General features: G+C 38.9%; 1 protein-coding gene and 1 non-coding gene across 2 annotated transcripts in view; one reads left to right on the top strand and one right to left on the bottom strand.

The window, feature by feature from the left end:
- Nucleotides 1–22,508, bottom strand: part of Nr5a2 (nuclear receptor subfamily 5 group A member 2) — a 117,897-nt gene that overhangs the window by 15,261 nt on the left and 80,128 nt on the right. The gene's annotated exons all lie outside the window — the stretch shown is intronic.
- Trnas-aga (transfer RNA serine (anticodon AGA)) lies at nt 15,287–15,359 on the top strand. Its single transcript has one exon. It is a non-coding gene; the product is annotated as a tRNA-Ser (tRNA).

Here is a 22,508-nt window from a genome sequence, read left to right on the forward strand (position 1 = left end):
GTAAATGCTATATTAAGACTTGTATGAGAAGGAAACCGGGCTGGGGATGTGGCTCAAGTGGTAGCGCGCTCGCCTTGCATGCGTGTGGCCCGGGTTCGATCCTCAGCACCACATACAAACAAAGATGTTGTGTCCACCGATAACTAAAAATAAATATTAAAAAAAAAGAGCCATTAAAAAAAAAGAGAGAGAAGGAAACCAACAAAATATGATGATCAGACATTCACATACATATCATTGATATAAGTGTGGGAAGACGTTGATGTCCTTACAGTTTTATTATAACCAGCTCTTGAGTATTTAGGAAAATTATTAATACTTGCACTTCCACAGCTCTGCAAAATGAGTAAGAGTGACTTTAAATCTGTGAATACTCCACTAGCTACGAGACCATGAATTAGGAACTGCTCTACACCTAGTATTCTTGTGGTTAAACTGTGTCTTAACAGTAATTATTCACAAGGTAGGATGGTGCCTGGCTGCTAAAATACTTTGTTATTTCACATTATTGCAGTGCTGACTTAACTAATTACTGTATCCAGCAACAGTCTATCCAGTGCTCGTCTAACGGACAGCTCAGGTATGGATTTTCCTGAGCCAGCTTCCACAGAGAAGAGCTCTTTCAGGACACCAGAAACAGTATCAGTAGTCAGCTGCTTGGGCACCTTCACTGAGCTTTGCTGAGGGAGGGGACCGGTCCATGGATGTTCTCTCAGTTCAGGGTGCCATGGTAGAACCACTACTGTCTCCTGGGGACTCAAACTTGAGTATTGAGGACAAAGACAAATCACCAAATCCTCTTCCCATGAGCCCATTCATCAAATACTCCAATGTCAAAATCAAGGGCAGCTGGAATCACACAGAGCTCTCCACATTGCAGTTTTGAGGTGGGTAGAGCTCCCATGTTGTAAAGCAAAGGATTTAAATAACTGTTTACATTTTGAGTTTTGGATTAGGTGTGGATTCAGGAATGCCCTGAAATCTCTAGTAACAGAGAAAACTGAGGATAGGTTTTTAAGTTCCAACACAGAGAAATGCATCACTTTTCTGTGAGGGTCTTCCAAGAACAAACCCGAGTGTGAGTATTCTTTGGCTGTGAAGAAATAAAGAAGCTTCCATTTCCCAGATTTTAAAATCAACACTTTTTCAAGGAATTAAACACCGGCTTATACTCCATTTACATATGATGTGTCAAAATGCATTCTATTGCCATGTATAACTAATTAGAATTTTAAAAAATGAGTAAATGGGGGCTGGGGTTATAGCTCAGTGGTAGAGTGTTTGTCTAGCACTTCAGTACCATATGAAAAGTAAGTAAACAAAATAAAGGTATTGTGGGCGGGGGGATGACTCTTGAGATGTTTGGTTGTCTTCCTCCAAGTCTATGGTAATAATTAATAAGTGAAAACATACATGGCTTTTGTGTTTTGATTTTAAACTCTTAAGAAAATGTCATTCTAACAGTAAAATGTTTAAGAGAAATGCCTAAATCTTAGATAGGATGAAGTAAATGGAGAAACTGTTTATCTTCCCCACTCTATTTCAGAGCCAACAAATTCCTGATCACATAATCAAGAACAGTTCTGATCCAGAACAGTTCTTATTTCACTGACTGAAAAGTCATGGTGGAAAAAAAAAAGTCATTTTGAAATATGGAAGTATTTATTACCCAGTAACAGCTGTCTAAGCACATTCAGTTTAGCTACTGTATAAAGGTTTGTTTATTAATAATGGTTTGTTAACTAATACTAATGCCAGCCACAAACATTTCAGTGCTTTTTAGTGCCTATCTTCTTCAATGCTTGACAACTGAATGAGGTTGCATTATTATATTAATGTTATACATTAACATCATTTTTATTCCTGCGTTGACAATGGTTGGAGACAGAACTGCGATTAGAACCCAGGTCCACCTGATTCTAAGTCCTACTCTCTGTATCTTATCTACAATCTGTACTTTGTTAACAGGAGACAAAGTGGTGGGACTGGAGGTGAGGGAAATAATTCACAAGGTGCACCTCCATCTGACCTCCTGAAGTTCTATTGAATCCTCGTCTTAGAGTTGTTCCTGAAGCACAGTCCACCAAGAGGGGAGGGGGCCCTTGGAAGGGTGCAGAAGCATCAATAGGTCAGCAAAATGAAACATCTTTTTCAGTTTCTGAAAGAGCTTCTGGACATTAAACGCAAATGCCAGAAGAGAGGACATGTGGGTAAGATGATAGTCAACGTAAGCTGGGCATCAGAGCATGAACCGAGCTGCTTTTTGACCACATGTTCCTCATTGTCACTGATGAAACCCTTTGTAAATGTTTTGTGGAAATTTCCAGAATGCCCTTGACCATCAGCTTATCTACCCTTCAAGTGGTCGACAACCTCTCAGGCTGCAAGACTTTGCCTGTTGCTGGCTTGGGACAGTGAAGAAAGTGTGGAGCAGGCCTATCCCTTTCCCAAATATGCAAAGTGTGACCACAGCTCCCAGCAAGTGGGAAATCCAGCACAGGAAATAACACCGGCTGTGAGGCTGGTCACGGAACACTCCCACATAAGTGTGCTTGACGGTGCTTACACATGCACAGGTCAGGTCTGCTGAAAAGAATCTGAAGGAACATGGGCTGAGGGGCTGTTAGGAAGCATGAACAGACAGGGAAACCTGTGTTTGGAAAGATACCCCTGGAAAGAAAGCAGCAAATGCAAAAAGTGTATTTGTGAGACATATTAAAATATTGGAAATTATTTTTTCTTAAAAAATTTGTATGAATATAAACCAATTTAAGAATTCAATCATATCACAGATTAGCAATTTTGTCGGTGCAATTCAGAAGTTTTTTTTAACATATGAACTTCTTTTATTTTTTAAATTAGGATGAAAAAATTGGGAATAAAAAAAATTATGATCACAGATGTACCTTTCTTTCCTTTTTTCTTCTTTATCTCTGTCTCTATTTATTTGCTTATCCACTATTGCCTCTTTCTTAATTTATTCTCAATTTCTGCTTAAAGTGCATTCTTTCACTATATTTATTTTTAAGACCTATTAAACACCCATGGCCTGTGTGTTGGACCAGCAACCTCTCTCATGGCAGGGAGCCATGAGTTGATGGCAATTTTGCTGTCATTCTGGATTTCCCCATCAATTTGACCCTACAGGGCTTGGAACAGCTGGGTTGGAAAGCCCCTACTGTACATAATATCCTGCTCTGGGTTTTCCTGCCAGAGTCTGCACCCTTTGACTGATGCGTTAGAGCAAACATAACCTGGGTGGCTCAGAAGAAGCACCAGATTATTTGGTGTTAAGGTTCAAAGTGCCCTGGAAGGTAGAACCCAGGGTCTCATGCATGCTGAGTAAGCGCTCTACCTCTGAGCTATGTCCCCAGCCCCAGGATTTTTTTTTTTTTTTAACTATGCAAGAAAAAGTATGTGAAAATAATACTTTTTAATGTATAATATGAAAACAATACTTTTAATAAAAGCATTAATGCTACATAGAGGGAGGTAGTAGTTAAATTCAGAGAGATTATGTAATCATCCAGAAAATATTCATTCAACTTGGACCTCCAATTATACTTAGGACAACCACAACTCAAGTAGGTTTTTAATAAAGTACTTCTGCATGTAATTACATGCAAAACACCAACCTAGGTTGTAGCAAAAGAAATGAACGAAAACAAGAGTATAATTAAGAGTAGCAAATAACTATGTTTACAATTTTAATTGTTAGGAACATTGGAAAATAAAAGAACTAATCTAGGGGATTTTACCACCACCTTGATTAGCTGGGACAAGGAGGGTCTTCCTCCCAGGCCGGGGTATAGAAGTACAGACAGCCTGTTGCTAGTTTCTCGGCATCCTCTGATGTAAACAGCATGTGCTAACTAATCTTTTCACAATCCTTGCAGAGAAAACCTTTTGGAACATCAAACACTCAATGTGCCTATAGCTGAATGGCAGTTCTTTCTATTACTGGACTGTCAAAGGAAGCTTTAAAAGCCTCACATAATTTTTGGTTATATAAAAACACTGAAGGAGATGTTTAAAAAGGAAGTTGGAAAAGCTATGAAAGAAAATGGGATATTTTACAAGTTTATCATTGAAATATTTCTCCCTTCCCCTCAAGACAAGACAACCCTACAGAAATCAAAACACTTGTTAAGATTCATCAATATTTCAAAATGCTACTTTGGAAAGGTTGATCTGGTCCTCAAAGTTTTAGTTTGTTAGATGTTTGTTTAATATTGCTGTGATATTTCCAAAAGTATTTTTTATAGTTTTTCAAGTTTTTTATATGAACAAAAATTATCAAGTCATAAATTTGTGTATTCTATTTAAATATGTTCTCTCTCAAGAGGATAAGAACTGGGATTTGGAGTTGGATAATAATAGAATGCAAAAATTCTTTGTGTAAATCATGACTTTCAGAAAGTAATAAACTAATTACTTTAATATATAGACCTGAATATATTCACTGCATAGGTTTTGGGGTTGGGAATTAAACTTTCACATGGTTCAGAACCAAGACTTAGGACCTGCTTTGGAAATTCCTGGGTATGTTGCCCAGATGAATGCTGAGATGCCAGAGACCCTCTGCTCCTTGCCAGCCCCCACCCCCCACTATGAGGACCTGCATTTTGTTTTCCACCATTTTTGATTTACATGAACTAACTGGTAACTAATATGCTCCCAAAGGCAAACAAAGGTATTTGTCATTTAAAAACCCTAAGTATTTTTCTTTTCCCAACATATACTTTGAAAGAGAATGAAACTTTGTCCATATGTATGTCTGGGACTCCTAAGTTCCATTAAGATTATGGAATATTACTTTCCATTCCCACTGTTCTTTGGGTCCTCCTCACTTGCCTGGGCGGTCAGCACAAGAGCACAGTGCCCTTCACTTCAGCTACGGGAACTTTCTGCTTATAATTGATTTTTTTTTTTTTTTGGTAGATGCAAATGGATAGAATGCCTTTATTTCATTTGTTTATTTTTATGTGGTGCTCAGGATCGAGCCCCGTGTCTCACGCATGCTAGGCAAGCACTCTACCACTGAGCTACAGCCACAGCCCCTTAGAGTTGATTTTTAAGTGACAACCTAGTACTTACACCTACTGTGCAGGTGATCTTAAAAAGACAATTCCAAACCAGAAGACATGGAAATTGCACATGTTTATGTTCGCTTTGGGAATGGCTGCTTCCCTTTGGAAAAATGATTATGCTTCCTATCTAGACCTGTTGAGAGATTGTTTTTCCAGGGTGCTATGCTTCCATTTAGAAGATGACCATATTTTAAAAAAATCACCTCTGTTTAAAATTCCCTATATAAGTTGATTTTTCTAATTCAGACTAGGCAAACATCACGGAGAGCTGCTATGTTCCATTGGTGAGACTCTAACAAGGTGCACTCTTGCAGCGAGGGGCTCTTTACTTGATGTACACAGTAATGAAAGCTCACTATTGATTTTTCTGTAGCTGCTTGTAACTATTATAGTTGATACATCAATAGAAAAGGAAAGCACAATGTTTCACGGGAGGCAGAAAATCAGAGAATACATGATGCTCTGACAGTAAATCATGGAATAATCTTAAGAATTGATAGATGGTTAGTGCTAACTTGAAACCCATGGCTTCCTCTACAAAGACTGTCCTATAATCGCCCAATATGTCCTCACCCTGACTACACTGAATGGTGCTAAAGGACGCAAGACAACGCTTTATCTTCCACAGAAGGCTTTTTCTGTTCCTCTGGGGGTGGGGGGTGGGGGGTGGAGGCTGGGACATTTCAGCTAGCTGGTGTGCAGTTAGGGGACCATTTTCCTCCCTGCTCCTTCCTAGAACTGAGATGCCATCGCTGGGCTTTCTCTAAGAAAGCTCAGAGAGGAGGTCATTTCTGAGAAGAGCAAACAACAGGGAGAACAAACAAACAGAGCTAGCATTAATTCTTAACTCCCTCGGGTGTGGAATAAAACAGAGGAGTTACTCTGGTGGAACTTGAGCATTGTCAGTGTGTTTTAGTTATCGGGTCATTAAAGGTAACTAAACTGAAGTTTCTTGCTTCTGAAAAGGTACTGAGTCCCGTGAATTAGAGGTGATTCTTTTATGAGATTAGAGACACAATGGGGAAATGTTTGGGGTATTAGGAAGGCCTGCATTCTCCCTTTATAGAGTCTTTTTAAGAGCTAAGAGCGGTAAACTGCTGCCATCTCATGATCTCTCCCGCCCCTCCCTGATCTTGTCTGTACATTTTTCAACATTTATATACATAGGGTTAACTCTAAAACAATTACACCCAGGCAGTACTTTTTAGTGTTTAAACCATTTTACAAGCATCTCGTAATCAGTCCATTAATTACTGGAGCTCTGAGCACTGTGTGAAACTCTCCTCTCCATCAAATGTATTAATTATTGAACAAGGGGTCATATTTTTAAGTAGCGCCCATAATCATCCAGAGTTTTACTGCAACAGCACAGAGGCATTAAATATGGATGATATTCAGTAGTGTCCAAGATTGTTTTCGTTTTTACACCAGGTTGATGCTATAAAAACAAGCTGGTAATGGTTTACCTATTGACTCCCTGTATGAATAGTCCAATTTCATATTTCCTCCACTAAGTTGACCACAAGAGGCTCAGGCTCTTAGTTTCCAATTTGATCTTGGCTCGCTCATTCTGGGGATTGGATGAGTTGAAATAGTAAGAAGAATGAAAAGGAAGGGCCTGGGGGAAGGAGCTGAAGAAGGACAAGAGAAGACATCTTCAAATTGTTTGATCCAGCATCAACTCAATCAATGTTCACTCATTCATTCATCCATCCAAGTTTGGGGGCTATGAATTTCAAGCAAGTGATGCCAATCTTGGTACAAATGACTTTGGCGTGCCATGGGAGAGTTAAGCAGACATCCCCATGAAGAAGCAACATTTAGACAGGCACTAAAAGATGACTAGGAGTCCATAATGTAGAGACACAGGTTAAGTCATTACAGACAGGGATGTCCTCTGTATTGTGCTCAATATAGTTGGGATTTAAAAAGAAAATGATATAGGACAGGCTTCCTGTCTCTGGGGACTCATGATATATGTGCTCCTGGCACTGTGATGCCAGTGCGTGGTTTCCTGAGTTTAGCTATCTTACTAAAAATAGCCTCAGGTGTTACCGCAACCTCTGACAGAGTCCTCTACTCATGGACTTTTCCCTGGTGAAAGTTCCCTCCCTCTACTCTCACTTTCTCTATTGTACTTTGTTGTGTGCTGGGGGCAACACACAGACATGGCAATATAGTTGTTGGTTGCTTACAAATACCCATGACTCAGTGGCTGACAGGTGTACCTGAGGGTCACAATCCGAATAAAAAAGAGGCTGTTAGCCTCTACACCAGTCATGCAATCCCCAGAGCTCCGTGGACCAGTCATAATTATACTGAAGCCTGTGTTGGAGACACAGCTCATCACTTCTCAGGGCCAAAGCGTGGAAAGGACCCTCAGCCACACACCAGTTCCTGCATCCCACCCCCATCCACCAGAATCACTCTGGAATATGGGCTGGGAATGTACAGCACCACGAACTGCAAGCCAAGTAGATGGCCCACAGTGTGCCGCGTGCTAGGCACTAGAGCCATGAAGAGGAAGGAGAGAAAACACACCCCATAGGGTGGCCCTCACACCTCCATATTTTTGGATTTCAGTTCACATTTCAATTTGGTAGATTATTTACTAAGCAAGTGAAATGTATGAAAGAAAAGAGAAAATGATTTCTTTAGAAATAATTTTAAAAATTATCAGGAAGATTTTTGTTTAAATTTTTTTTTTTTGCTCAAATTCGCAGTTCACCTATCTTCTTTATTTTTGATTGAAACGTTTTCACTGGGTGCCAATATGTTCTCATTTGTTTATTTCTACAGTAACTCTTTTTCTCCCCACTTCTGAGTTTCTTTTGTTTATTAATGTGATCATTAACTAATAATTACCCAATTTTCAGTATTTGTAGCTAATTAAAAACATATTTAAATGCCGATCAGTCATCTATGCAACATGAACTGATTACTGTTCTATGGACATGCTACAGTTAAATAAAATATTTTGTGTCATTCTGACTTCACAACCTTATGTAGACAAATGAACAACTTCAAAATCAATTTTTCAAAGTACTGACAAGTCTTGAGGTCATCCGTTCATTAATTTTGAGTTCCAGCCCCACTTCAACCCAGTGATCTACCAACCATGATGCCCCCAGAGACCTAGAGGGTGACCCTTCCTGTATCTCTCCAGCAGTTCACCCATGGTCAGGCACTTAATAAAGGCCATGAGGGTCTTCTGTTATTAATTAAATGAGATCTTCGAGAAGTTATAAGTTGCCAGAGGAAGGCTTCAGTATTCACTGGGACAGAAATAAAGAGTGGCAGATGGTTTCAGTGATACCGACTGATGGTAATTTATAGCTGTTAAAAATCACAGCTGTATCATTTAAAAAAAAAAAAAGAAAAACCATCTTGTGCTTTCACAGAAACTCTCCTACAGTGGTCACAGTTAAATAATCCAGAGAAACAGCGCTCATTAAGGAAGATTACAGAGAGTGAAACCAATTGTTTATTTCTATTTGGAGTGCTGTAGACAGCTAGATTCATTTAGAAGAATTCTCTCTGTACCTATGTGAAACTCAAACATGGACTTCTGGCTGAGGCTGTAGCTGTAGTGGTGGAGTGCTTTGCCTAGCGTGTGCAAGGTCCAGAGTTCAAGCACCAAATGAAAAGAACAACAAATGATTGAAAGTTAGTGGTCCATTAGGAACCAAAGAGTTAAGATTTAGAAACCTTATTCATGTTTACTAATTTGATATTTTGTACTGAGTAGTCTTATAAATTTTAAATTTAGCTTGGGGCAGTAGTGCACATCTGTAATCCCAGCAACTCTGGAGGCTGAGAAAAGATAATCACAAGTTTGAGATCAGCCTCAGCAACTTAGCAAGACCCTCAGAAACTTAGTGAGACCCTGTCTCAAAATAAAAGGTAAAAAGAGCTGGGGATGAGGCTCAATGGTAAGGCACCCCTGGGTTAGATCCCCATTACCAATAAATAGATAAATGTAAAATCTCATAATTTAATTTCAGATGTATTTTATTTGCTTTTTAATTTTATTTGCTTATATTGAGGATATAAAATGTTTCTAATACATTTTTATAAGTAAATATTAGAAGACTAAATTATATTTTGGAATAAATCTTTATAAAGTTTAGAAGAATTTTTCTAGTCTACTTGTTCCGTAAATTTACTTTATTTTGAAGGTTCAAATTTCCCCATGTCGAAGTTTTTGAAAGCAGGAATGCATTCGTGGGGTTGACAGCATTCCTCTTTTGTTTTTTAGTTTTTAGTTGTAGGTGTGTACACGATACCTTTATTTTATTCATTTATTTTTATGTGGTGCTGAGGATCAAACCCCGTGCCTCACACGTGCTAGGCAAGTGCTCTACCACTGAGCCCCAGCCCAACTGCATTCCTCCTGCATGCGAATTATCGCTTATGCTCAACCATGAAGTGACTGTACTTCTGCTAGTCGTTTGAATTATTTGAGGCATCAAGACACCCCAAACTTGCAACCTGAAGACTAATTTATCAGAAGGATCTTGAAATTCCTATTTTATGTGGATTTATTCATTTATCAATGGTCATCACTTTAAGACATTTTACCTGGTATTTTTCGGACAGGAATCAGTGTAGAGCTGCTTCATATTTACCTGAGCAGCTGTTAAAATCATGGACATGACTGTGGAAATCCTGATTTGGTCATCTTAAGCATTAAGAACTCACTCCACCCCCCACCCTCAGATGATTCTGGGGAGCAACAATTAGGAGTAACAGTTAGGACCTAGAGTGCTGAAGAGTCATCAAAGAGGTGGTTAAAATGCAGATTTCTGGGCCAAAAATGGTTCCAGGTCTCTAAAGACCTGGGTAAGGCAGACACAGGTGGGTTCTTGGACAATAGACTAAGGGGCTCACCTGCTCATCACAGGAGCAAGCATTTCCCAAATGCTGGGTGCAGAAAATGTGGGATACACAGTGGGATGGTGGACAGGACCTGGGTTCTGGACTGTCCCTTCTTCTACCACCTAGTAGTTGACGCTGTGAGACATAAGCCCAGTCCTCACCTACCTAAGGTTCAACTCACTACTTGTTGTGAAAAAAGTTAAAGGAAGTAACAAAGCATTTTAATAAACATTCCTCCTCACATCGTTAATATAGGACTATTTTAAGTCTTTGAGATTGGGTTAGGTTTTATAATATTTTCAGACTATGGCAAAGGTCATAGAGATTGAAAAAGAAAATGAAATGAGTTAATAGAAGAGAGAAATAATTTCCCAAAGGGAGGTTTGTGGAAGTCTCTAGTGGAGGAAAAAGTGTGTGTTCCAAGCTCGACCTCAAACATGACTCCTAGGGAGAAAGATGACGCAGAGGTCCTGGAATGTCAAACTGTCACCTGTGCTGGGGACATGGTATACTGACAGGATGGTAGAGGACAGTGGCGTATAAACTGGGAAAGGCAGAGTGGAGTCCTGTTATACAGGGCTTTTATGAGACTGGGGCCTTCCACGGTATTGTGTGTGTGTGTGTGTGTGTGTGTGTGTGTGTGTGTACTGCTGATGGTGCAGGTGGAGGATCTTTGGAAAGAGAAAACCCTGCTGAAGTTCCGGTGGAAACCCTGCAGTAGGTTTGATTTTGGTGCACTCTTTCTGTTATAAACACATCGATGGTGGAAAAACAAAAAGAGAGGCAGTGAGACCGAGCCAGGCTCAGCTTCAAAATCTCTGTCAAAAACAGCACAGCAATGCAGAGCAGTGGCAAGGACTTCAAATACGGGCCACGGTGGCTGGAGCCCACCTTCTGAGGGCTGATGGGGCCCAAAGGGCTATGCATCCAGCAGAGCCCAGCACTGGACTCAGGAAGGGAGTCTATGTCTGTGTCTTTTGTAAAAGGATGGCAGCAGGCTCTGAGCTAGGAACAAAGGCAGGTTATACAGTGTCTGCGTGACGGGATCTGAAACTTCATCCCTGATCCCACCACCGTGCAGAAGGCAAATCGCCACTAAAAGACTTGGCTCTGAACTCAGGATCTCATGGAGCTGGAAGGAAACAGACACAGAAAAGCACCAGGAGGAGGAGTGAGCACAAAGTGGGCAGGATAGCAAAAACAAGAGGAAGAGAAACAGCAGCTGATACAAATCTGACTCAAAAGGAGCCAGCAAAGTGTACCCTGAAAGCCAGGAAGATGAACACGGCTAAGTAAGAAGACAAGAACACTGAAGTCACCGATTCACTCCAGGACAAAGTGTTTCTAGGGAAGAGTCAAAACCAGTTTGTTTACCATGTGCGAGAGAGAAAGGAAGCAAGATTATAAAATGGTATGTATGTATGTATGTATATATATATATATATATATATATATATATATATATATATATTAAAAACAAAGATAAACGATGAAGCAAAAGAGGCAAAAACTAAGCATGAGTATGTACAAATGAAAAAAAAAAACTAAGCATGAGTATGTACAAATGAACCTATGAGAAATCTTGAAAATAAAAAAATACTCAGGGAGGCTGAGGCAGGAGGATCGTGAATTCAAAGCCAGCCTCAGCAAAAAGTGAGGCACTAAGCAACTCAGTGAGACCCTGTCTCTAAATAAAATACAAAATAGGACTGGGGATGTGGCTCAGGTGTAAAGTGTCCCTGAGTTCAATCCCTGGTACCCCCCCCCACCCAAAATAATCAAAGAAAAAAATGTAATTGATGGGACATATGCGAGGCTAGATGAGAGAATAGAAGATGCGAGTACAAAAAGAAGCACAATGAGCTAAACTGTGTGTGTGTGTGTGTGTGGGGAGTTATAAAAATGAGAGATACAGAAGACAGATTAAAGATTTTAATACACACTTTGCAGGAATTACAGTGATGTGCATAGAAATCATATATAAAAAGAAAATAATAGAAATTTTAAATATCCTCTTATTGGCTGCCCCTTCAGGTATAAATCTATACTTAGACACTTTGCAGTGAAAATATAAGCTATAAGCAACCAGGAGAAGGTCTGAAGAGCCTACCAAGGAGATAAAGGTGGTAGATCTCCAACAGTCTTCCCAAGTGTGAGAGAATGTGTTGTCAACCTAGATTTTTATAGCCAACTAAATTAGCACCCAAGATGAAGCCATATGTAAAACATTTTCATATGTACAAAGACCAGCAAGATTTAATCAGTGAATAGATCAAATCGACCTATTAAAAAACAAATCATAAACATGTGTCTGTCATAGGAACCATCAAATGCATTCTAAGGCAATTATCCAGGAAAAATGAAAATGTACATTCACACGAACACCTGTATGTGAGATTCACAGCAGCTCCTAACTGCAGATAACCCAGATGTCTTCTTTTTTTCTTTTAACACCTTTATTTTATCTATTCATTTTTTAATGTGGTGCTAAGGATTGAACCCAGAGCCTCCCACATGCTAGGTGAGTGCTCTACCGCTGAGCCACAATCCCAGCCCCACCCAAATGTCTTTCAACAGGTGAATAAACTGTACCACACCCACACCATGGGATACTAAACATAAAAAGGATCAAACTATTCGTATAATTATGAATGGATTTTGAGAGAATATTGCTGAGTGAAAAAAAAAAGTCAATTCCCAAAGTTCACAAGCCCCATAATTATATTTAAATAGCATTCTTGGAATAAACAAATTATAGAGATGGAGAATAACTTGACTGACAAAGGTGAAGAATGGGAGGTACGAGAGGCTGTCAGGGATAGCATAAAGGAATCCTGTAATCTCTGTAAAAAAGAACTGTGTTGGTGGTTACGGACAAACAAGTAATAAAGCTACAGAAATGACACGCTCATGCGCACACACACACACACACACACACACATGTAAAACTAATGAAATACTCAGACTTATTAAATGTATAAGCCCATTTGACTGCATCAATGTCACTTTCCTGGTTTATTCATCAATAATTGTTATGTAAGATGTTTCCACAGGGTTAGGGTTAGGGTTAGGGTTAGGGTTAGGGACCTCCCTCTGTGATTTTTTTTTTCCTGCAAATCTATAATGACCACAAAATTAAATTTTAAGGAGATTACAGAATGAATTCACAAAAAGCAAAACAAAATACGTCACGTGCTGCTGATCAGAAACCTACCACACCACAGAAACACAGGAAAACCCATGATAGCAACTAACCACTTGAAAACAAGAGATGAAGAAAGCAATATTAATTTAAAAAATCTGATAAAACTTCAAATATCATATGAAGTAGATTTTAAGATAAAAGTACAAAGCAGGAAAAAAAAGCGAATTATGAGAAGAAATAATCTAGCAAGAAAGGTGTAGCAAAGCTGTCCAGAATGACTACGAGAGAATACAAGTTGGCACCTCACAAATAGAGACTGAATCCCACGTGTCATGTTTACACAAATTAACTAAAGATCACATTACAAAGGAAGCCTCAGTAATATGTGCAATCTCATAATGCAGTCAACTTACAACCTCCAAATGAAAAGACAGTTAAAATCCCTATTCGTTTGGAACTTTAAAACATTATTAAATACATTGTAAGTCATGAATTTCAAAAGCAAAACAGAATATAACAGAGATCTCAAGATATCTGAGGCTGACTACAGTGGCCACCACACAGGGCCACTCAGGTTGTGGACTGCTCAGCTGTGAGTGGTGCCCCCTGGAGTTCTGTGCAGTGACCTGCTTAACCTTGCAGCACCCTGAGGGTCGCAGGGTCCCACACCAAAACTTTTCCAGCTACAACTATTGCTATGCCAAGAGGCAATTTTGTAACCCTTGAAAAAGTAACTTAAATGTATGGCTGAAAATGGATCCACAGAATGTTCAACTCAAGAAGCTAGAATGAGAACAAGCCAACGAAGAAGAGAATTTATTGAAATAGAAGGCAAAATAAATAAATAAATAAATAGATAGATAAATAAATAAATAAACCCACCCCCAAAAAACCCAATTGTTGGATCTCAAAGATTAACAGTATTTCTCTCCCCCCCCCATCTTCTCTTTCTTTCTTTCCTCCCTACCCACCTCTCATGCTAAGAAAATAAAACCTTTCATATGGAGCTGTAAGATGTTAGAATTATTCCCACTGAATGCTGGAGTGAGGCAGGAGTGCCTATTGTTAGTTTCAAATCAACAAGAGAAGCAAATAGGAGGGTCAAAGGATAAATCTGTATTTATTTTCAGGCTATAACTGTTTATATGGAAAGTCTGATGCAAACTATAGAAAAGCCATTTCATACGTTAAGGAAATTCAGCAGGTTTGTTAAGGCACAAGTTCAACATAAAAATATTCAGTTATATGATTAATAAGAAATTAGAAAACATTATAGAAAAAGTTTGCATTGCAGCAACAAACTATATAAAATAGCAAGGGGAAAAAAAAACATCAGTAACAGATGATGTCTAATACCTCTGTGGAGAAAATGACATGGCAGTCCTGAAGAACATCAAGCTACTCCTGATGAAAGAAAAGATAAACTATGTTCATGAACCAGAAGAACTCAATTCTGTGATGAAAATAACATTCTCCAAATCAATCTCTAAATACTGTGCAATGTAACACAAAATCCCAACGTGGTTCCTTGGGGGATGACAACAAGCCAAACCTAAATGTATATGAAAAAATCAGAAGCCTAAGAATAATTAAGACGATTTTGAAATAAAAGGTGGATGGACTGATTAACCAGATATCAAGATTTATTTTAAGAACACTTAAAAATGTGTGAGATTTACCTGAAATAAGCAATGAAATACGACAGAAAGTCTAGAAAGAGATCTGTGATGTACAGATCTTGAGCATATAAAAGAAGTGACGTTAGAAATGGTGGGAAAGGCAAGGTACTGCCTGAGAGTGTTGGACAACTGACTACCTGCAAGGAAAATAAAATAAGAACTGGGTATTCTTCTTACACCACACACAAAAATAAATTTTGGGCTTCTTAAAGATCTAAATACCGAAAGTAAGGTTTTAATATGTATTTCATGACCTTAAAGGTTGGGAAGGATTTTCTAAAGAAGATATAAAAAGAAAAAAATCATCTAGAAAAATATTGATGAATATATGGCTACTTCTACTAAAGAAAAAAATGAAGGAAAAAAAGCCAATGCACACTTTTAATCTCAGTGGCTCACGAGGCTGAAGCAGGAGGATTGCAAGCAGGAGGCTAGCCTCAGCAACTTAGCTAGGCCCTAAGCAACTGTTTCAAAATAAATAAAAATAAGGGGTCTGGGGTTGTGGCTCAGTGGTAGAGCGCTTGCCTAGAACGTGAGAGGCCCTGAGTTCGAACCTCAGCACCACATAAAAATAAATAAAATAAATAAAGTAAAGGTATTGTGTCCAACTACAACTAAAAAAAATTTTTTTAAAGGGCTGGGAATATGGCTCAGTGGTTGAGAACTCCTGGGTTTAACCCCCACTACCACCCCCACCCTTCTCAAAAAAAAAAAAAAGGAAAGATAAGAGAAACCAAATTATTTTTCCATCCACCACCCATCCCTCTATGAAACAGGGACCTTCAAATCAGTAAGAAAAGACATGTAACACAGTTGACAAAGGGTGTGAACAGATACTTCAAGAAAACAAAAAGACCAATCTTGTTGGTAATCAGAATACAAAATAAAAAGAATAATCACGTCTATTGAATCATAGTCTTATAGCTCAGTGGGAGAGCACTTGGCTAGCACATGTGCAAGCCCTGGGTTCAATTCCTCGGAATAATAATAATAAAAAGTTAAATTATAGTCTTGGTGGTATTATGGAGAAATAGAAGCTCTCATTTACTGTGGATGGGAATAATTCAGTACAGCCATTTTGAAGAACAATTTGTAAACTTCTAGAATTGAGACTAGTTGCTCAAAAATATATTTCAGAAAGACACAGAGAAAAATGTTCCTTTAATATTGCTGGTAATAAATATCCATTGACTGGAGACTGAATCGATAAATTGTGGGGTTCAGTATATAATGAAGTAGTAGGGGTCAGTGAAAATAATGACCCAGATCCTGGATTTCTTAAGGATTCCAGAGCTACATGAATCAAAATAGAAATCTGGAAAACATAACATGGAGCAACAAGGGCAAATTAAGATGTTTTGAAATCCTAAAAGCCTTATTCTTTTGTAAGACAAGAATAAGTTTCTGCAGCTACCTCTTTGAGAGAGGAATTTCCTTGAAGTTATAATTAGAAATGATACTGTTACAGTATTCGCCCGCCCCAGTCCCTTTTGATATGGGCTGCTCTGGACAATTGCCAGCACATGTGGTTATCCAATTTGTCCCATAATTTCTCGTGGCCAATAACAACGTTAAAAAAAATTTGTTTTAGAAGAAATTGCTAATTAGTTAAACTCTGACTCTAAGTATCAAGAACATAGAAGGACTTATGAGGAAACTTTTATTTTAGTATTCTTGAAAACATACACAAGTACATGTTTTAATCTTTGTTCCCTCTTCTCCTCTATTGAATCCCAATCTTTTGGGGAATGAAGATGGCAATATTGGAAAAGGGAGAATCTGCTAATAATGCAAACTTGAAACCTCTGATCAACATCAGATAACATTCACAATAAAGATTTGCAAGAGTACAGGAATTTAGATACCAGTTGCTTCTTCTCATTGCAAAGTAAATCTGCAGAGATAGTGTAAAGGACAAGTATACCATACTTTCTGCAGTGCCTCTGGGTTTGTACTGATAAAACTTTTAATCCCACTCCTAAAATGGGCAAACAGAGAGCAGCTCAGCTGAAATCACAGTTGTTAGTCCTGAGCAAGATGTTAGGGAAGGAAAAATTGTTCCCAGTTTAACAAGGAAGGATTGGTACTCAGTCCTTGTACATTCCAGTGGTAAGAGCTAGGAAGGACCAGATTTCCCTCAGCCTCCTGATGGGTCTAACCAGAAAGGGTAACCATCCTCACAAATGACAAACATTAGTACAGTGCCTTACAGTTTATAAACTTCAGAGATAAACCAGAAAAGTAGTGAGTAGTAGAGAAAATCTGGCCTTTGGTGTTTGAACTGTGAAAATCTCAGCTCTACTACTTAATAGTTGGGTAATTTTGTGTACTTCGCCTCTCTGATTGTAAAGCAAGAATAGCCAATGACACCTGTCTCCTTTGGTTTACTGTGAGGGTTGGAAAAAATATGTTTAAGGTACTCTGTTCACAGAAAACAGTATCATGTAGCTATTAAAACTAAACATGCTAGCTAAGCAAGTGTTACTTTTTAATATGAACTATAGTCCAGGCATGAGGTTAAGTGCTAGGAATACAGAACAAAAAGCTGGCAATCTAGCTGGGGAAACCTATGAAAGAATTACAAAATACTCTAATCAGTAGAGACGTGTGTAAGAAGCAGTGTGACCTTCGAGGAAGGAGTGAGAGTGTCTATAACATTAGGGACTCTTATACTGGAACATGAAAGATGAACTTCACATAAACATCCAGCAAAGTAGGTACTGGCATTTGTGAAAACAAGGCTTATGGTGGACTTCCATAGGGTTAGTAAGTGGGGCTACTGCTGACAGAAGCCATGTAATGCCCATTCCCCTGCTTCTAGGTAGAAGGACCCTGGACGTTGACTCCAAAGTCCACAACTTTAAAAACTGAAATTATTTTAGAACATGCAGAAGTTTTTAATTTTAATATCTACTCCTTATTCTCCCACTCTACTTAATTCCTTGAGTTTGAGGATTGCAAGGTGAGAGGAGAAGCTGCTGAAATTACTATTATACAGTTATTATGAATAATCAATATTAATAGGGCATTGTCTCATTTTGGATCATTTTCTTCTAGCATTATGAAAAAACAAAGTTCTAGAAGGTTTCAGTTCTCAAATTCCAACAATTTCTTTCAAATGAGTAATAGTTCCAAGAGACATAGGCCTCTCTAGGTCAAATCCATGGGAACCCTCAGCGTTTTGGCTATGTGGCCTTGGGCATGTTCCTCATGCATGTTCTGTAGAACAACTAAAACTTTTAATGCTATGATATATGCAAAGGAAAATGTGAGACGTAGAATACTTTGCAAATAAAAAAGTTTGAGCCAGGTATGGTGGGTGGCACATGCTTATAATCCTGATGACTTTGTAGGCTGAGGCAAGAAGTTGCCAGTCTAAGTAATGTAGACCCTGTTTCAAAATAATAAATAAAAGGGCTCTGGAGGCAGATCAGTAGTAAAGCATTTCTGGTACACCACAAAACAAACAAACAAACAAACAAAAAAAAAAAACTCCTACACAGAAAGCTAAATATTGGGTAAGGAAGTAGAGGGATGGGGAATGGAGAGTTACTATTTTATGGGCACAGAATTTTAGTTTTGGAAGACGAAAGAAGTTAGATATCCATTGGGGTTGGTTGTACAACAACTGGTATGTACTTAACTGTAATAAAATTGTATATTTCATGTTACATAGATTTTGCCACAAGAAAGAGAAATAAAAAGGTCTACATAGATTTTAGCAATATCTAAGAATACTTATTTTTCTCTTAGGGATAAATAGTGAAAGACAGGATTGTTTCAGATGTCCTGTCAGTGGACATATATATAAAAACTAAGATGGGATAAAACGATACACAACTATGATGTGGTCATTTTCCCCAGGGATATAGACAGAAATATCCAGATGTGAGCTCTGGCATTATCACACTGACGTTTATTGATGGTTCAGAGTTTAATGTACCTATGCAAAGCTGGAGAGTAAAAAGCTGGGTGAATTTTACTAAGGTAATGCTGCTGTCTTTCAAAACTCAGGGTCACACAATTGAGCACCCACAGTAGAGCCCCAATGTAGTAAAAATGTAATGTGTCTTCTAATCTTTTCTGAGAAATCGGTTTCACACATCACAATGATGAATTTTTTAGATTTAGTTAAAAAGGACAACCAAGAAATATGAAGATCTAATTTTTTGACCCCAAATAATGCAAAAGCACTATTTCCATAATTACTTTAATCTATATCTGTGCTCCTTTCCTACACAAAGAGTCTAGTAACTTAAGTTCAAATTCAAATTCTGCCTCTATGTGACTGTGTACAAAGTCACTTAACTTCTGTTAGCCTCAATTTTGTGATGTAGAAATGAGAGGTGCAGGCGACACTGCAGGTTCTTGACACATCAGGTTCTCTTCTAGGCTAATATTCTAGAATTGGGTCTTTCTAGAGCTGGGGATGAAGTTGCTGTTCAAAATCTGAGTTGGGAATAGTGCCCTGGTGAGGCTCCAGGAAGGAGGTGACCACACACACGGTTTTCCCAACTCTCTTTTCATGTCTCTGATAGCTCTGAGATTTGTGTAACATGGGGATCCACAAGTGGCTTCTCACTGATAAAATATCACTAAAGGGAATATATGTGCATGGAACATACATTGCTTCAGAGGAAAGAAGAAAGAGAAAGGCAGTGAAAAGGTGCACACAATGTTGCTGGTGGCAGGTCGTGTTCTGGACTATTCTCTTGGTGCACAGTGCCTTATTCAGAACACTGCCTGCAGGGTCCAAAGAGCAGTTCTTATCAAACAGAGGAGTTTTTTCCTGTTGGACAGGCTGTGTTACCAATCCCTATGCTGCCCAATACAATGGTTTTGCATAGTAGGTGTTCAATATGTTTTGTGCAATTGAACGTTTCAAGATGACAAAAGGCCTCTTACTTTCATATTTGTACTTGTTACCTGCATTAGATGGTTCTGTTTGGAATTTAACCCTCTTAACCAAACACAGGCAGAAACCAAGATTGGACCAATGAATTGGGAGGAAGGTTTCACAAATGACTCAGAGACAGATTTGCTCCATTCTAGAAGAGACCTGAAACTTCGGGTTAAACAGAGGTCACTGGTGTGCAAGACCTGAGCTGGCCATGTCACCCACTGGCCTCTGCTGCACAGCACTAAGACAGGCATTTTGTTCTGAGATGTTAACAGTGCAGTTGGCACAGCTAAAGCAAGGAGAAATGTCAACCAGAGCAAATGACACCCTCACTTCCTTTCCATTCTGGTACTTCTTGACCTGATGGGCCAATATGTCTCTGAAAAATCATCTCACTAAACAGCAGCAGTTAGCAAAGTGACAGTATTAGTATTAATAACTAAAATATAATAAATATTTTTAGACATAAGCTATTCAGAAATATGCTTAAATAAATGCTATTTAGGCAATTATATTCTTGTGCCAGCAGATAACAAATGATAATCACTTCTTCCATGGCTGTAAATACGTATTGATTATGTTCAAACTTAGAACTCCAAAATGAATTATATCTGGTCATTGCTAAACTGCTTTGCTCACTGAAAGAAAAAAAGAAATCCACACAACACCTATTATACTGCATTTAATTAAGACAAGCATCAACTTTATGTGCCATTATTTGCTTCTGCCAAATCTCTATGGTGTAAATATTGAACAGAGGCATCTCTTGAATGCTAATCAATCCTCTCTGAATTTCAAATGATTACATCAATTTTAGGGAATGCTTATTTGCCAGCACTGCGCTCAGACCAGCAAGGCATTAGTATAAAGATATGCGTGGTGGCTTGACAAGTGTCAAGTGAGTGTTTTTCTAAATTAGAATATCACAAATGAAAAGGTAAAAACTGAGGCTGCATGCTAATTGTCAGACAAACCCCCAGGATGTTTCTTTTGCTTATCTGACTTCATGAGGAACCACTGAAGCAAAGCCCTGGGGTCAAGATGTGAGGCGTATACACAGTATCACCAGACTCTGTAAGCCAGTCCCGGGCAGTGGGTGTGTGCATGCGTGTGGGCTAAATTTGGAGCAAGGCTGAAACAAAGCAAGCCCTGTGCCCGGCCTCAGGAAGGAGGGTTACCATGAAATGGGAAGATTGGGGTTTGTTGTTGCAAGACCACCTTTTATCAGGTTCAAGAATTTTTTGACATGTAGATTGTCCCTCTTGTCTCAGGATAACGTTAATATTCAGATATAAATTATGATGCACAAATAGAAGAGCTTACTAGTTTTAAATTCCTCAGAATCTTTTACGGCTTTTCTGGAGCAAGGCAGTCCACCAAGGTGTGAGAACAGAATTCCTCCTTTACTTTTTCTAGACATGCTGTATTTATAGCAGGTGACAACCTCTTTTAATAACTGGATTTGATGTTGTGAAAAAGCAATCTTCTCTCTGTTTCTGTGACTTTCCTTAGACTCAGAAAGACCTCTAGTTTGATGGGGCAGGGGGAACACCAAAAAATAAACAAAAAACAAACAAAAACAACTCCCACAAACTGAACAAGTTGCAAGACTTATAATTAGTGTGCATTCCTTCTCCAAAGTCATGGCTAGGATATTTTCAGGCCACTGCTGAAGTGCTAAGGAGAGGAGGCTCCTGGACTGCATCCCCACATGCAGTGCCCCCAGGGATTACTGCCTAGGAAGGACAGAATGCAGGGTTCCGAAGCATGGCCCAGGCCAGAACCACCCCACAAATGGTCCATCCTCTGCACAAAAGGTAGCAGAAAACCCTCTTGATGACCAACACTCTGATGCTTCATTGACATCTGGTCTAGGATTAGGAGATGGAATTGCAGCTCAAACTACAAGTTTGGGCTTCAATGTCCCGCTATCAGGGCATCCTTCTGAGGGGTAGCAAAACACTGAGCAGATTGGATAAGAAGCTGTGCACAGTGAAGTGTTTTCTTCTCAAAGGAGAGCACACACCAGCTTGTCTAGTCTAGCAAAAGGGACGGGTCCTCCCTTAAAGACAAGAATCACAGCAGGCAAGGGGCTCTGCATGGTTTTCCAGGATATGTTAAATAGGAATCTTTTGTATGGAACACTTCATGATTTTGAAGCTTACTATTTCTACAAGTCCCTGTTGCCTCTTGTTAAGTGAGATGGGGGATCAATAGTCTCTCTGCAATTCTTTGCCCATTTACAATACCTTGACTTTGCAAATGAAGCATGCATATATACATGCTTTTATATATAGTCTTGACAGTGATGAGATTCCTATACATGACAGCTTGTGCTGGAGTCTTCAATCTGCCCAGAGGCCCTGACTGAGGTGGGCACCTGTTGGTATCCTGCTTCACCAACTGCTCTGTGGAAATTTTCAGCAGTGAACCTTCACTGTGTCTGCTACTGAAAGCCAGAGGACGAATGTATACTGTGGTAAAGGAGAGAACAAAAACTAGATTTTTAATTTTAAATGTTAAAAAAGAAAAATTACTAAACAAAACTCAAAGAAGGAAAAAAAAAAAAAAGACATCTACCAGAAAATAAAGGCTATTTGAAACCTGACCAGTGCAGATAAATTTTCTCATGCCAAAGGCTACATCAACCACATTGTTCAACTAGTAAAGATGGTACAATTTTATTTACTGTTAACAATGTCAACATCATAATACATGAGCAGATTATGATCAAACCCTTAGGGAAATAGAAGGCTCTTATACATGAGCCCAGAATCCACAAATTCACTCACCTGCCTACATCCCATCCTTTCCTA

The sequence above is a fragment of the Callospermophilus lateralis genome, chromosome 13 (genome assembly GCF_048772815.1).
Source record: "Callospermophilus lateralis isolate mCalLat2 chromosome 13, mCalLat2.hap1, whole genome shotgun sequence".
Classification (NCBI taxonomy): domain Eukaryota; kingdom Metazoa; phylum Chordata; class Mammalia; order Rodentia; family Sciuridae; genus Callospermophilus; species Callospermophilus lateralis.